The following is a 14,307-nucleotide window of genomic DNA, read 5'->3' on the forward strand; positions in this document are numbered from 1 at the left end:
GTAAGTATACGTTACTGTTAATTGTTTGCTTGAATAATCTTACCACAGAGAAGTAAATATACGTTACTGTTAATTTCAGTGTTTCTGTTTTTAATATTTCTGATTCTGCACACATACACACACACACACAGACATTTGGTAAAATGTGCACATATATTTTAGGTTAGAACATATTTTAACCTTGTCTCCCCCGAAATCTAAAATCACATTTTGGTATTAGTAGTTCTCATTATTTGAGTATACAGAGGTGCTAATCACAGCCAATATAGAGTCGAGATGGAAAGGCATGTATCAGAACTACATTTTGACATTCTTTGGTATTTTGTTAACAGTGTTGTACCACCGAAAATTGATTGCTTTTGGATGATTATGTAACAGCCCTATCTAATGTAAAATATTCATATATTCAGATATGTTCAAATCGGGGATTTAGAATTTCCTAGATGGGGCTATCCCTTATACTTAATGACACGTGGAAAACAACTTGATCTGGAAAAGCAACGCAAGCCACCTGTACATAAATTGCTTCCATGACATACCATTTCATTCGTTGCATACCTCAGCAGCTAAAGAATAAAACAGGTATTCATACCATTCCATACGAAGACATGCTGGTTAACTCGCGACTGGACTGTTGAAAAGTATTCTAAGAAACCGTTGTCTCCGTACTAGATCAACAGGGAGGATGGAGTGTGCTTTGAACATGACAGCCTAACGATGGAGCCTTTTGCAATGGAAACTGCTTTACATGATTATTGTCAAGATGCACATTCATCAGATAGAATATGATCGGACGTGGCAACATGGACTATAACGATGCAGTAAGGCGCCATAATATTTTTAATAAAAAACCTCTATATACTACATCAAAAAATAGAATAAAGGTATTAGTTATATACTTGATAGTAAAGGATGGTACGCTAGTGTATTCATATAGCAATGTCTATAACATTGATTAATGAGCATAACGAATATGATGTTTCAAAGCTGAATAACAGATTTTGATAAAAAAAATATGTTCTATATACACTTGTAATATTTATGCATTTTGGAAAACATTAACCTTTTTGTGTATTTCGCGAACAGTATTGAACCAACACCTTTGGCATACCAAGTGAGTGCTCCATCAACTGAATAAAGGTTTAACCCACTAGCGGTTCCACTTATAGCACTTTTTAGCATACATAGATAATGTAGGGGCCTTTCTAAAGGTGATACATGGTGGATTTAGTGAAAATACTTTGTTAGGTTTTTAATCTTTTTCAGTAAGATAAAAGTGATACCAAAAATGTACTGAGACACTTTCAAAACCACAGATTGAAAGCAATTAATATCCGTTTTTTGCCCAGTAAGAATTTTTTCAATCATATAGGACTAAATATACCAAAATGGCATTATATATCTCTCAGTGTTCGTTCTTTACGAGGTAGACAATGGTCAAGTGCAGATCTTGCCAATGTCCTTCCTGGCAGCACAGTTATGAATGTTATCTCTGGAGCAGTAAGATACACATTATTACAAAATGGTCTCAGTTAAAGTGTAGGTACTCAAAATCTGTTATGGAGAATAAGTAGCTAAACTTAGGTTGAAATGGGCATTGGACCATAAACAGTGGAATGAGCAAAGCTGGAGGCGTGTGTTCTTTATAGATGAACCCAAGTTCAAATTGTTTGATGATAGCTGAGAAGAGAACGGTATCATGGTCCATGCACAACACCTATGATGAAGCATGGTGGAACATCAGTACATGATTGAAGCTGTATTTCAGCCAACCAAGTCGATTAGCTACATAATATTGATGGCATCCTGACTGCAGGAAAAATACAAGCATATTACATTTTCAAGCCATATTTATTGGAGTTTACATGCATAACCAAAAACCACAATATAAATTACACATTATAATGTGGGACTCTAAAAAAGTGTTTATATTAAAGTTCATGGATTATATCCAAAAAGGACAATTTTTACAAGTATAACAAATTTCTACATACAATATCATTCTTAAAATACTTAGAATAAATGTATCATTTTATAGATAATGCATATTTTTAATTTTGATTTTTACGTTGCTATAACGATATAAGCTTATGAAGTAAATGTACACATTTATCTGTGAGTGGTCATCACTACTTTTACTTAAATGTGTTTGTGCAAAGTGAAATTTATTTTTGTGCTTTTGAAATTATTCACACTTAAGTATAAAGGTTTACAGTTATTGTTTATTTAGAAATATCTGATTACATAGAAATACCTGACAGGGTAATATACAGTACCTTCTGTTGTTTCTTTTATCAGAACATTAATCTTGCCTTTGACTCAGGAAAACAGCAAGTACGACGTAAGTTACGTCTGTTTATTTTTTTAATTTTTTGTTGTACAGGAAAACATACAACTGTGATGTGACAGATTAGCGACGACTTACATACAGTAGGCTGAAAGTTTCACAAATATAAAGTAGTCGTATAAAATTCGCCTAAAATTGTCGGGATGAGAATCGTGACGTGATTTAGCATAGCTGTAAAAGTCGCATCTTGTTGAGCAGCTCGTGCGTCAAGTGGTGCTCGAGGTGCGCATGGGAAAACGTGTCAGTAGGTTATCGCGCCCACGAGGTGTTGAAGCAGTATTTGGATCTCTGAACAAGCCTGGTAGAGCAAAAACCTTCTTAGATAGAACGGCTGCGAAGCTTTTCACGATGAGTTGGTGATTTATTCCGACACGTGTCAAGGTAAAAAGAACCAAGAAAGAAAGAGTGGAATATTACGACAAATTAAAACTCACTTTTCGTCTTGTTTTGCGTAATAAATGTGGAAACTTTTAAAGTTTATTACTTAGGTCTCCGTTCTGACAAACAGTTTTGGTCGCGGTGTTAGAAGACGTGCAGTAATAGTGGGCTGTGTTGATCCCTGCTGTAAGACCGAGTGTTTCAGGTGGGTTTAAAAGTTATTTATCTTTGAAGACAAGCACATCACAGTGTTACAATTTCTTTAAAAATATTTTCAAAGATAAATATTCAGAATTTAAAAGTTTAAACTACTTTATATAACCTGTTTATGTCTTTACCTATCTACCTCCGTTTCAGCCGCCATCTGCTTTTTTTGTTCGTTTTTTACAGTAAGTTCTGCTTTTTCTTATTGATTATGTGTATGAACTGAGAGCCAATATTGATTACCACTCGTCCTCTGGTTCTGTGTCTAGGTAGAAAGAAGGTAGTAAACAGAAAGTAGTGCTAACAGAATCTGTTGAAGTAGATAAAATATCTATGCTACTCGTATGGGAAAAATAAGGTTGTTGACGATCCTATCCAAATATCTATGTTACTCGTATGGAAAAATAAGGTTGTTGACGATCCTATCCAAATATCTATGTTACTCGTATGGGGAAATAAAGTTGTTGACGATCCTATCCAAATATCTATGTTACTCGTATGGAAAAATAAGGTTGTTGACGATCCTATCCAAATATCTATGTTACTCGTATGGAAAAATAAGGTTGTTGATGATCCTATCCAAATATCTGTTACTCGTATGGAAAAATAAGGTTGTTGATGATACTATCCTACTAACTCTATGAAAGCAAGTGGTTTGTATCGAGTATAGTTGAATGTGTATTTTGTACTTTTCTGTGTAGAAACGATAGTCTTTCACAAGATTACACATGTAAGTTATTTAGCACACAATATATGCACCATTTATACACATTTGTCGCTGTATACGGTGTCTGTATATGTGTTATTCACGTTATCTCTTAATCATTTTATCTAATGTAAAACATTATTGGATTTTTTTCATTTCAATATTGAGAGTGCGGTATTGATCACATACGTGTTGGATGGAAATGACACAAAAATGTTTCAGTGAATACGAGTGAATGCACACATTCACATATCTGTTTATCCATATAAATATGAAAAACAAGTATGAAACAATAAAATGTTTGATTTTTCTTTCTGATATATTTCTTTCTGTTTATGAATTTGAGCACTCAAACCCGCTCTTAATTTTTAAACTTAATATCATGTATTGTGTTTAACCTGACAAAGTATTCTACATCTATATTACATATTTATGCATATCAGGCTTCTTCTTCCAACACTTATTTGTTCATACTTTACAGCAGGTGGCGCTTTCACAGCATCAGACCTGCAGTGCTTGCTAACCTTTTTATTTTGAGAGAAGGGGTGTGTCTACCGAGGTGACGTGAGGGTCAGACCCCATTAGAGAGCGCTGGCCCATCAGTCCCCCCCCCCATCTTAAATATAGTCTTCTCAAAGTTTTAAATTCTTTACTTTGTAACTCCCACTGATATGTGAATGTTAATTTTTTATTCCCCCTCAATAAACAAATCTTAGAAACATCACTGTTTGAGAGTTAAAAATACATTTGCCATTAAATTCTTAGTCGTTGAAATGTCGAGTCAACAACTAGCGGCAAGATGTTGCAGCTGGTATGTTGTTGTTGTAGTACATTCACGTGACTTACTGGGAACAGATATATATATAGCAGATATTAATATCAAAAGCTTTAACGTAAATGAGTTATTGCAATAAGTGGAAACATAACCTAGGTCCTTAGAAAGTAATGTTCTTCGCTTTTTTGAACGTTTCTGCTTCTATTCACAGCCACCTTCAACAGTGACATACACATGCAAGCGTGGTCACAATGTTCTGTTTTAATTTTAGTAACCTTTGTTATTACTGGGAACTTTTAGAAAATGCATCAATGGAACGCTGATACCTCATTGTGTAGCTTTGCACTAAAACAACAAATAACAACAATGGGCTATCTGCGCTCTAGAATTCAATCTCGGATTTTTTATTGGCAAGTCTGTTATCTATTTGCTTAGACGTTAGCCTTTAATCTCTTTTTTTTCTTCCCATACATTATTACTTAACGTTGTTCGAATAAACAATATTATTATGTACAGTTCCGTTTAACTCCAGTCATTTGTTAGATTCTGAAATGCATTGATTATTTTAGTGAGTTGTTCTACTTTAAAACGATATACGAAAAGTTTTAGGAGGTCAGAAGTAAAACGTAATGAATGTCTGATTTATGATCAACCTTTTGTCGCTGTTGGTTTGGTATTAATTCAAAATGTGAATCATTATAAAGGCAGATGTGGTTAATGTTACCTGTGATGCACCTGCGTATTTGAAAGAATTAAAGTTTTATACTGTGTTCAAGCTTATTCTTATGTGGGAAATTCACTTTTATTTACACGAAGTAATTCAATTTGTAATGTAATAATGGCACATTAATAGAAATTTATAATAAAACATGTTTTTAGAGCGTTCATATGCAGATGCAAAAATAGCGCGTCAATTATTACACAGGCTTGCGAATTTAAACTTCATAAAAGTCGTTCTAGTTTTAATAGCGGATTTTTCATAATTCACCTAGGCAGATTTCGAAAATAATATTCATTTTTTCTCTCTCACTTAAAGATTTTTTACAAATCGGGGAAAAAACTCTTACTTAAATCTAATTTATAACAAATTTACAATAAATCTAACAAAATTTGTTTAGGTCATTTACATAGTCTCTTGTTGCCATAGCGACGAATAAATAATATTGAAAAGAACAAAATAATGTCAAAGTGCACGCACAAACACGTCATGCGGTCTGTTTAACCATTTATATACAAGCGGTGTGTTTCTCGTGGATTCTAGAACGATCGATAAGACTCTTACGTCGCGATTGGTCTAGAGAAATCTATAGCCAGTGGTTGTCACCATTTTAAGCATAACAAAATGTGACTCGATTTAAATGAAAATGATTCACTTATGTAAAAGCACATATGACGTTTTGTGAAAATCTGTACGTGATTGAAAAAAAAAGGATACCATTTTCGGATTCAGCATACAGGAATAACTGTAGAACATGTACAAATTTCAAGCCAATTAAACCATAGCAGGCCTGTGTTATTTTTCAAATTTTTATCATTATGTTATTCCAAACGTACACCTTGGATATTACTATACAATGCCACAACAGGACCTCTTCCAAACGTGCAAGGTTAATAACTTTCCAACTAATTATTGCGTAAAAGGAAAAATAGAGAATGAAATACAAATATGAATTTAAAAAATCATAGTAAGGCGCTGATGCGTGTCTTTTTCGTTATCCTTTATGTCTGTAGAGAGTTTCTTGTATAATATGTATATATATATATTACGTAAATACATACCATACTCTGTTACCATGTGCACAGAACTTATACATGTAACTAAACAAACATATAAACGTAAATAATTTGATAAAAAGAGCCACGCCTTTTTTGCTTCATTTTCGCAGTATGATTGGCCTTATGTTAAGCCTAACATTAATATCCATTTTAGCTGTACAGTTATTAATAGGTATCAATTAAGAATGTGAATTCCAATAAATTATACAGTAATATAATTAGTCCGATAAGCGTAACTTACATTAAAAAAGTGAAAAAACGGACGCTCTGTGAAAAATAGTACAATTGTGTTATTACAAGCTATAATAAAATTAAGGCTAACAGATAACTTTAAAAGTTTCAATAACGTTTTCTTTCTGTATTTCTAATTTGTTAACAATTTAGTATGCAAATATTATAGCTGCATCCTTTTAATAACGTAAAAAATGGGCACAATTTATTCAGATATATTCAAGCAGTTCTTCAGCATTTTTGTAAATGTTGCCTGTGTTTAGCTTCCCTTTTTGAATAATAGACCTAATCTCGTGGCATTGATGAAAGGTTATCCTGAAAGTCCTTGAACTTGAATATACTTCCAGAGCATATCAACTCAGCACATTCGCTGTTATAAATCAGACAGGCTGGTCGAATAGATAGCATTTGCTTTTGTCTACGACACATTTCAATGAACTAAATCACCAGCAGTTTTATTTGTTTCAATGAGAAACAGCTATGCTAAGTCTCTGTTTTTTGTTAAATTTGTTTTAATTAAGAACATCCTTTTATTGTTGCCTTACTTAGCTTATGTGACAGTTCAGTTTTACCTGAACATACCACAACAACGATACTCAAATAGAAAAGTTTTGGGAAGAGCGGGTCATAAGACCGAGGGAAAAAATACAAACAAGAGCCTACCAAGTACTGAATACACTTATCAAATATATAGCTAGGTAAGTTAATGGGGCAGGGAGTGGCTGAGTTGTTTCCGTGCTCTGACTGTAAATCAGAGGATTCATGGTTTGGTTACGTTGCTGCGAAAATGTGTTCCGCACTTTTGAGCCATTGACAGCGCTATAAGAGTGACGGTCAAATCCCAACATTTGGTAAACAGGAACCGCTCAGGAATTAGCGTTGGGTGCTGTTCACTGACTTCCTTATCTCTAACTTATAAGTTCAAAATTATAGAGTTGCCAGGTCAGATAGCCTTTCGTATAGCTCTGTGAGAAAATTTAGAAAGGATCACTTAAGGACGGTGGTTTTAAGTAATTAAAGTGACTTAAATTCAAATAATGTTCGCAGACTGACGAATCAAGAAAGTTTAGAAGACTGTCTGTAGACCTCGAAGGATAAACAAACAATTAAACTCAAATCAAATACAACCAATTTACATTCCCATCCGCCATGAATGGAAAAGTTTTTCTTTGTAACAGTGTGCCTCCCCATCCTTCAGTTGATAGCAACTGAATTTGATTATTAAATAAATGTGTTACTTATTTACTAACTTTTGTAGTGTGCGCAAAATATATATTGTTACGGCTCTGTCGTTAGTTAATTTTCCGTAAAAATTCATTCCGAAGAAACTTTAGCGGTACAAGCCCTTTCTTAAATAAAACTGGTTTATTCTTTCTGAATACAACTTTGCAATATACTTAATTTCCACAGTCACACTATAACAAACGCTATAATTCACAACGAACAACTCACGTGCTCGTCTCAATCGTCAATCTCTATCTCTGTCTGCAGTTCAATTACATTGTTGCCGTCACTTCTTGGCCGTCTTATATACAAGAATACCGTACATCTAGTAAACACTCGAGGCTTCAGGAACCTTCGAGAATATGACGTGTTACTAGCGTCACGTGACCCCCGCTGTCGTAACAATATCTTTAATAATATCAAAAATTATTTGGACAACATTTATTTTTGTTAAGCGTAAATCGATTAGTTATCTACACTGTGCCAACCGCAAGAGTCGAATCTCGATTTTTTAGCGTTATAAGTCCTCAACTTAGCCGAGCCGAAGGATTAATTGAATAATGTAAATAAAGCTACTTCACTATTTCATCTAACTTTTTTTTTTACAATATCTTATTTAATTTTTTACACGCTGAAGCTTCTGTCTCAAGTACACTCTACGATTTTAAACACAGATTATACAACAAATCAGACAAGGTAAGTTCAGAAATTTGAACTAACATATAAACCATCCACGTAAGTCTGAAAAGCAGTGAACAAAAATAAGCCAAAACATTTGTTATAGTAACAGAACTGTATTAATTCCTATTTTATTCAAAGTATACTAAAATAAACATAGTTCACATTTGTTTTGGATTTTTTTTTACTTCATCATGTTTGAAATAGTGCTCTTTGGATTTAAAATAATACAATAATGCTGTTTTATCTGAAAGTTTTGAAATTCTTTACATTTTTACTATTGATGTTAGATAAACACTAGAATAAGAAATACCGATAACTTTCGAAAGCACGAGCATCCTCTTGTCACAGTAAGCTTAGAAAGAGAAAAAAATCGAACAGTCCCTTCTTCTCGTGTGTCTGTTTCCTTTGAGGTGGTCGATGATTTTTTTGGGGGGTGGTGGTAGGGGAAGGGAGAGGGGATGTTAACAAGTATACGAGTTAGAACTCACAGGCTTTTATGTCGATAATGCCGATTTTCAGTTGCTGCAAAGGAAAAGGAGTGGGAGGAGTCGTCGTTGCACATAACGTCCAATAAATACGATTTTCAGGACCTTTGCTTTTTTTAATGACAACGGTGAATCAAGTTCCTACACGTCTATCTAGGTTCATCTCTACACGTTTTTCTACCTAACCGTCTTTTTTATATGTATTTCTGTAAAATATTTCAATTTATCTAGTTTTATTTCTATTTACATCCATATAGCTACTTGTTTGTGTTTACTAGTCATATATGTATCTCTTTATATATCTAATCTTTATTGAAATAGAAGTCTTTTCTATGTATTTTCGAATAAACTGATTAATTCGAGATATTTATCACGTTACTTACACAGCTATCTTATATGATAGGCAAGATAAGTTATGTTGGGAAAGACACTAAAATATATATATATATATAGTGAATAACAATTTTCAACATCATATTCAGTAGCTGTAACGTTAGGATAAGTGATGCTGTAGGATAATTAGATAAATTATTGATGCTGTAGGATACTTGGATAAATTATTGATGCTGTAGGATAATTAGATAAATTATTGATGCTGTAGGATACCTGGATAAATTATTGATGCTGTAGGATACTTGGATAAATTATTAATGCTGTAGGATACTTGATAAATTATTGATGTTGTAGGATACTTGGATAAATTATTGATGCTGTAGGATACTTAGGTAAATTATTTTTAGTTAGTTTTAACTGTGGTATCTCAGACTTTACTACTAAAACTTTCAAAGCTAGAATTCTACGTCCTTAGGTTTATTTAGTTTGGACGTACCACTACTATACATCTGTATGCAGTTACACCTCGCAAACTTTCACACCTGTAGACAAATATTCCCATGTGATAGTCTCTGTTACTTCGTTGCTTTTTTTTGTTGTTGTTGTTTCTGAATCGAGGAACCAACCTTCTTCCGTTATTGCATTAACGTGCACAAAGCTATTTTTACCTTGCACATGTTGCCTGAGTAACGTGGGTAAATGAGCAAAAAGCCTTCTGTTGCAAGGTTAGTTTTGGCAGTTCACAGTTAACTGTGACTTTTTCTTTAAGAACATGAAGAAAACTATAGAGGATTGGTGCCTTTTAGATGAGTGAAAGAGAAAACATGCTAACTTCTTATATTGGACACCCATTTTCATGATAACTTCTTATCATGGTTTCCCATTTTCACGATAACTTCTTATAGCGGCCAACCATTTTCACGATATCTTCATATAGTGGCCACCTATTTTCACGATAAATTTTTATAGTGGTCCCCCATTTTCACGCTAACTTCTGATAGTGTTCACCCATTTTCAAACCTAATACTTTCTTAATGTATCGCTAAGCGGGTAAGTTCATTTGGAGATTCGTTTTTTCAACTACCTTTCAAACGTTTATAGGTGATTTAAGCAAAAAATAACGAGGGTTTAAATTCAGGATTGTAAAATTAACAAAGACATTAAGTAAAATTTTGATTGCGATGAAAATAAAAGAAGATTTCTTTACAATCATATGGAAATATGTTTTACTAGTCAGATGGAAAATGTTCCAGTTGTATTAAGATTGAATTTGCGTATCTTTGATTTCTATAATTCAGACATGTATAACAATAATATGGTATTTTTCAACATCTATTATACACTCCACAACATTGTGGTTTAAAACGAACTGTTTTATCCTCGGATATTCAGGTTCACGTTTCTACTATAAGGTATTCATTTCGCATTTATTAACCAGAAAGTCATATATTTAAAAACCTGTAAAAGGTGAAGTTCACAGTAATTCAGCTTCCTAAGTTTTACTCATTTTTCAAACAGTTTGTTTCAAAGAATAAATTACCAAGAGAACAAAATAAACATTGCATTCATTCAGTTCGATGTTTGAAATATTTTAAACAACTTTTCTTAGTACCAGTAAATCGTTGGGTGTTGTTGTTGTCTTTTGGCGCAGAGCTACACAAATGGATATTTGTGCTGTGTTCACCGCATGAATCGAACCTCAGATTTTAGCGTTGAGTTTTATAATTCAGTTAGTTGATCTATATTTCCAGCTCATGGTATAATAAAGATCTAACAGTAGAATCTAGTTGAAAAGGTATTGTTGCGGGTTACTGTTACGTTTTCTATTGACGTAGAAACACACGCTTTAACATTATTATTAAGCCTAACCGAAATTGTAGTTTAGATCTAAAAATTACAGTGTGACTGGAAGTTTTTCAAGTAATATTTCTCACGTTAAACTGATTTAGGGCTCAAATTGTGTCTTAAGCCAGAATTAATATTCACTTTCTTTATGAAACTTTACTTATTAAAGATAGGAGGAAAGGTCTTGTTGATGAGCATGATCTTTTTCTTTATCACTAGGTGACTAACTGCTGATGTAAACACAGGTATATAACATTGGATTTAACCTCGATTTGAGTAAGCCAGTTTTAAACGACTTCATATACCTTCGCCCTATTTTCGTAGATTTGTTAGAAAATATTCGATTATTCAGAACCCTGCTAAATCACGTGATAATGACGTTATTTCCATGTTGTTTGTGCTATGAGTATATAGAGATCTTTGCCGTGGCGATGTTTAAGTGATAACAAGGTTTTTAGTAAAACCGAGCACCAGGTGCAAGGATATATTTATTAGAAAGTATACTTTCCATCGTCAAATTTCCTGTGTCATAAGCGTAGGAACGTATAGGAATTTGTGGGAAGGGAGGGGGCACAATAGATTGGAGGATCGTATTTACTATATTAACAGTGACCATTGAATTCAAAACTGAAACAACGAATTTCCATGATAGTCATACACAAGTCTTTATTCCCCATTTAAAGAAGTACTTCGCTACCGGGTTAAAATTGAGGGACACGTGCTGACACATCCCCCACCCGGTTTCGCTGCCTATGGCTTATGTTCATTATAAAATATATCTGCATCATATTGCAGTTAGTGGTCTTTCTTAATTGTAATTAATAATTTTGGTTTTATTGTGAAAAACATTAATTAAGAAAATGAAAACCTATATTCATACTGGGAATAAGATTTTCCCTCCTAGCTCAGTGTAAATTATTCATAGTGTAGATAGAAAGTTAAACTGAGGAAGTTTATCTTTTGATATGAGATATATTGTGCTTACGTAACTGAATATTTAATACTATTATTCATAAAATAAATTGCTGGTGTTATTTTTCTTATTACTGTAAAACTAAAGTGTAAACTTTCTGAAGCACTCCTATTTTTTTTAAGACTAATTCGTCAAAAAACACATTTGACAAGTAATTGATTATATATCTGTAAAGTATAGATTTTTTACATCAATAACGTTTAGATTGTCAGAAGTTTAAACATTTCTATAAGACTGATGTTCAAAACAAATGAAAATACAATACATACGAGCTTCCTAGTTTGTTGAAAGTGCCGCGTGGTGGCTATAGATGAAAAAAAAAACAAAAACAAAAAAACCCGACAACAAACAAAACGTTTTCTTTGCGCGGTTTTTAGACCGAAACAAACGTCTATTGGGATCTATAATAGTTGACTAATGTTACATAATTTTAAGTATTACAATATCGTACTAACTTAATTTGTTTAATAATTCATTTCAAAAGTTATTTTGTACACTAGTGACGAAACAATAGTGCTTATTTAATACCAAACATTTCTTTAAAACATTTAAAAGTGTACGCATATCTTCAAAAAATGATGTTTTGTGCCGCATAGTGACAACTTAAAGAATTACTCTCCTGTTTGAAATTTTAGACATGTTTTGACAGATATAATTCTCAAGTCTTTTTTTTGTCTGGAAGACTGGCTAGCAGGGCGATGTCTTTGTTCATCAGGAAATGTTGTAATGACTTTGAAAAAAAATATACTGGCGTATAAAGCATGCTATGATGACATATTTTGCTACGAATTTGTATAACTTCCTGAGGCGCCAAACCATCATCTTATTAGTTAAGTCTGCAGTGCTGGCAAAATTTTTCTTTAAAGTAATCAGTTACTACATACCACACTCTATCACATATTACATTATTACACACTTTTCGAAATCTTGTTAGCTAAACTCAGAAAATTCACAGGTATAATACACAAAACTCGTTGTTAGATTTTAAACTTAAAGTTATTTTTATTGCCCCTAGTATCAATATTTGTATTTGTACATACAATAGAATTGATAATATCTTCGAACCAAAGCATATTGGTTCATGAACTTTTGATAAAAGCAAAGTAATTACATCAATCAGAATAAAGCAAAAAAGGAGCCGTAATTTCATAAATCAAATCACAAGAAAACAAAAACTTGTAACAATTAGAAATAATTGATTCATCAGTTAGGTACCCTTGCTATAATCTACATTTTCGGCCGTAATCCCAATATCTTAAGAGGTTTGAGTTATTCTCAACCAATATACTAAGTAATAATGCAAAATAATTTCCATAAGGGTCAAATATATGATCAAAGTACATTTGTCACACATTAACCATTATAACCAAAGCTATTGATGAAATAACTTAAATATCGAAATAATATAACTTTACTTACAAGAGACATAAACAATCAATTGTTTGTTTCATGTATTGGTACTGATTACCTGTACATATAACAAATATGTATATTTGTGAATGGTTTAAAGAAATATTTGTTTTTTTAATTTTTCCAGCTTTTCTTATCAAAGCATTTCTTCGCGAAAATCACTTAAAATTACGTTAATGTGATTAAACAAACAGTTAGGAACAACAATTGAGTGCTTTTAGCAATTTATCCAATAAAAGTTTAATTTGTAAACTCAACTATATATAGGGAAATATTTTCCCATCTTGTTCATTCCTGCCATGAAAACCTTTGTGAAATTGTTTGAACCAGAGACGTAACTGATTTCAAATATAGGGTGGTGGTCGTTGCGATAAGTTATGTAAAAATACTGTTATATTTGACTTGTTAGAATACATATTCGGTGTTGGTTTTTATATAGGGCAAAGAGCAAGCTAGACTTTAAAGTAAAATATATTCCCGTTTTTTAAATATGAGGGGGACAGTTCACTGTTAATAATAATTGAAGGGATATGCTGTCCCGTTCCTCGTGTCAATTACAATTACTATTCATTTATACACTTTCACAGGGCTTTCCAAACTTGTTGAAAAAATGTGTCACTGATGGTTCAGCAAATTTCGTTCAGGTGACTTTAGCCTTAAAAACTGTGATGGCAGGGGGCGACATGTTGGAATTGATATTGATGCTCTGAAGATGCTTGTTGAGTCTAACCCAAGGCAACACACTCGTGAAATGGCTCTGAAATTGCATGTCTTTCATGAAACAATACGTAAACATCTAAGGATTGCGGGAAAACTCCTTAAAGAAGGTGTTTGGGTGCCTCACGAACTCTCGGATGATCATCGTTTCCAATACGTGAACGTTGCTTCGTCTCTTCTGACGCGTAATGCGCGTGAACCATTTTGGACAGAATTGTCACC

General features: G+C 33.1%; 1 protein-coding gene across 1 annotated transcript in view; it reads left to right on the plus strand.

Moving 5' to 3' along the window:
• Positions 1 to 2,612: 2,612 nt before the first annotated feature.
• Positions 2,613 to 14,307, plus strand: part of LOC111085934 — a 46,266-nt gene continuing 34,571 nt past the window's right edge. Inside the window, exon 1 of the mRNA XM_022386828.1 lies at positions 2,613 to 2,930. The gene's annotated coding sequence lies outside the window, so the exon portion shown is untranslated. The remainder of the gene's footprint in view (positions 2,931 to 14,307) is intronic.

Source organism: Limulus polyphemus, unplaced genomic scaffold, assembly GCF_000517525.1.
Source record: "Limulus polyphemus unplaced genomic scaffold, Limulus_polyphemus-2.1.2 Scaffold723, whole genome shotgun sequence".
NCBI classification, from domain to species: domain Eukaryota; kingdom Metazoa; phylum Arthropoda; class Merostomata; order Xiphosura; family Limulidae; genus Limulus; species Limulus polyphemus.